The 3,463-nt window shown below is 41.8% G+C and overlaps 1 pseudogene; it reads right to left on the minus strand.

Annotated features, from left to right (window-relative positions):
- Positions 1-1,623: 1,623 nt before the first annotated feature.
- LOC131820005 (large ribosomal subunit protein uL11-like) lies at positions 1,624-2,494 on the minus strand (annotated as a pseudogene).
- Positions 2,495-3,463: the final 969 nt, after the last annotated feature.

Consider the following 3,463-nt stretch of genomic DNA (forward strand, 5'->3'; position numbering starts at 1 on the left):
CCTATAATTAACATTTTACCTTACTGGCTCTCTCATTTTCTCTCTCTTTCTCCATATGTTTGTGTGTGTGTGTGTGTGTGTGTGTGTGTGTGTGTGTGTGTGTGTATTTTTTTTCTGAACCATTTGAGAGCGAGTGGCATACATCTCAGAACTTACCCTTCAATATTTCAATGTGTATTTCCTCTTACCTTACCATAATACAGTTATCAAGTTCAGCAGAGTTAACATTGATAGAATATTTTTTACCTAACCTACCATCCTAATTCCAATTTTGTCTGTCAACCCCAAAATATCTTCTTTTAATTTTAAGATTTTATTTATTTATTTGACACACAAAGAGAGAGATAGCACAAGCAGGGTGAGGAAAGGGAGAAGCAGACTTTCTGCTGAGTGGGGAGCCTGATGTGGGGCTCGATTTCAGGACCCCGGGATCATGACCTGAGCCAAAGGGAGACACTTACCTGACTGAGCCACCCAGGCACCTCTCAATAATGTCTTTCATAACACATTTCGTTTCTTTGTTTTCTGCTAGTATGGGTGTGTGTATATATATATATATACACACACACACATATAGTATATATATATATATATATATATATATATACACATATAGTATACTATCTATAGACATATTTAGTATATGTCTCCTTTAATCTGATTTAATCGGATTAACAAAAATTTTATCTTATCATTTATTTAATCATTGATAAATTGCATACATGGATGGCTAGTGTAGCTATAATTTAATTACAGGGCAATAGAATCATCAACATAGCAATAATTTTAAACTCATCTACCCAGCTTTCTTGTCCTCTGTAATCTGCCCCACTTTAATTTCCTATATGCTGCTAAAGGTAGCAATTTACAGCTGGAAAAACACAAGCCTGGGGCAGGAGCTTTGGGTGTGAATTCTAGCTCTACTGCTTGTTGACTGCATGGTCTGAAACAAGGTTCTTAACTTCTAGCTTCTTCCAAAAAAATTGTAGCCACTCAGTTAATAACTGAGGAGCCAATAAATAAATCTAGTTAATAGGTTTGTTAGGAAAATTAAATGCAATTATTTGCCTAAATGAGCCCGCAAAGATTCTTGGCACATAGCAGTTTCTCTGAAAACTGCTGTCAGTGTCAGGTTGTTGCTACATTCATTGCAGCCTCCTTAACTTTGTTCATACAGACTCCAACCTCTGCTTTGTCTTCCCCTCTCTTTGAAGCCTACCCAAAGCCAGAGTATTTGCTAAAATTCAGCTCTACTTTTTTTTTTTAATATAATTTTTTTTATTTTTTATAAACATATATTTTTATCAGCTCTACTTTTTAACGTTTTATTTATTTATTTGACAGAGAGAGAGAAAGAGAGAGAGAGAGCACAGCAGTGGGGAGAAGCAGACAGAGGGAGAGGGAGAAGCAGGCTCCCCGCTAAGCAGGGAGCTGGATGTGGGGTTCAATCTCAGGACCCTGGGATCATGACCTGAGCTGAAAGCAAAAGCTTAACCGACAGCCACCCAGGTACCCCTGAGCTCTACTTCTTTAAAGCCTTCATGAAGCCATCATTAATCTCAGTACTCCCTCTATCTTTAAAACCCTTATGATTCTTTATTGAAATATCTTCCTTTGTAGTTCTTAACTTGATGAGCACTCCACTGCCCCACTGTTGATGTCATCTATGATGTCACGAGGGTGGTGGCCATCAAGATTGTAATCTGTAGACTGGGTAGCCTCCAGGATCTCTTCAATGATTCCAGAGAGTTCTCTGGCTATCGATGCTGCACTGGAGTGCCTGGCTGGCTCAGTTGGTAGAGCATGAAGCTCTTGATCTTGGGGTTGTAAGTTGAAACCCCACTGTGGGCATGAAGCCTACTTAAAAATAAATAAGTAAAAAAAAATAGGGGTGTCTGGGCGGCTCTGTTGGTTAAGCATCTCTCTTTGGCTTAGGTCATGATTCCAGGGTCCTGGGGTCCAGTACCAAGTCGTGCTCCCTGCTCAGTGTGAGTCTGCTTCTCCCTTTCCCTCTGCCCCTGTTTTCTCTCGTGTACTCTCCCTCTAATAAATAAATAAATTTTTTAAAAAATAAATAGATAAATAATAAAATTAATAAAAAGTATTGGTGTCACATCTGTTGGGCAATATTGACAATCTCATCATAAGTGATTTTCCATGGTGCTTAATGTTTTTCTGCTTCTTTCTATCTCTTGGTGGTTCCTTGAAGGCTTTGGTAATCAGCACCAAGTCAGAAGGTACCACTTCAGTCTGGGTCTGTCTGTTCTGAATGGTCAGTTTCATTGTAATCTTCAGACCCTTCCCATCACCTCTTGCCTTGGCGATATCATCACCAAACTTTCTTGGAGACAGACCCAGGGGGGCCAGTCTTAAGGGCCGGGGCGGAAGTGGCAGTGACTTCCCCACCGGTGCACCTCAGGTATATGACTTTGATGTCCCTGAGGTTGAACTCAGGCGGCATGGCGGAGGCGGCAGGTGTCGGATGAACCCAGATTCGAGACAACAGAGGAGAGTTGCACCTAGGTGTCCTCCCAGCTAAAAGCTGAAAGTGAATGAATGAAAGCTTAAAACACTAACATTGAGGGTCCCAATAAGGCCACAAACACAGACACTCTCACATAAAGAAGCAAACACATGATTTGTAGTAGGTACTCAGTAAACACTAATGCTTGTACACATGCTTGTACTACGGGGACACTTAAAATGAGAAATGTTCTATGCCTGGTGCTTTCCCTGCAGAGTGATATGAATCCTCGCAGCAGGGGAGGTCGCCGTAGTCCCATAGTCCCATGTGGAGGTCGCCAAAGTCCCATTTTACAGATGAGGAACCTTTGGTGCAAGGTCACAGAGCTAGAGAATGGCAGAGCCAGATTTTGAACCTGGGGTTGGTTCCATACTTCCTTTTATATTGGATAGTCACCTATGCTGAAATTTATGTTAAGAAAATACAGATTTTTGACCCACGTGTGACAAATTCACATTAAGTTTTAGAGAAACGAAAACGGTAGCGGAGTTGGGCGGGTCTAAGCTCTTGTTCAACATAAACTCATTTTTGTCCCCATGAGTCAAGGTAGCCTGTGGTTGACTCAGTGTGACTCAAAATGACAGTTTTATGTGCTGCTAAGGGAGAACTGGTTGACTAATAGGTAGTTCAGAAACCTTTTACACACAAAAAGCTCAATAATTTCCCACTTTAAAAGTGTCACTCGCAGTCATCAGGTAACGACCGGTAACAGCTGCTCAACAAATAGGCATTTATGATGAGGGCTTCAGTGCGAGGACCTGGACAGAACGACCCCTTGGGGCCCTCCCCATGAATGTAATCAATCTCACCAAACCTCAGGCGGAGCCCAGAGTGGAGTACTTCTCTCCTGTCTCGCACCGTTGTGCTGCTGTTTCCGAAGAACACACCTTCTCTCTCCAGCTGGGAAGTCCTGTGAGGGCAGAGACTTGACTTTTCCTT

The sequence above is a fragment of the Mustela lutreola genome, chromosome 1, assembly GCF_030435805.1.
Source record: "Mustela lutreola isolate mMusLut2 chromosome 1, mMusLut2.pri, whole genome shotgun sequence".
Lineage (NCBI taxonomy): Eukaryota > Metazoa > Chordata > Mammalia > Carnivora > Mustelidae > Mustela > Mustela lutreola.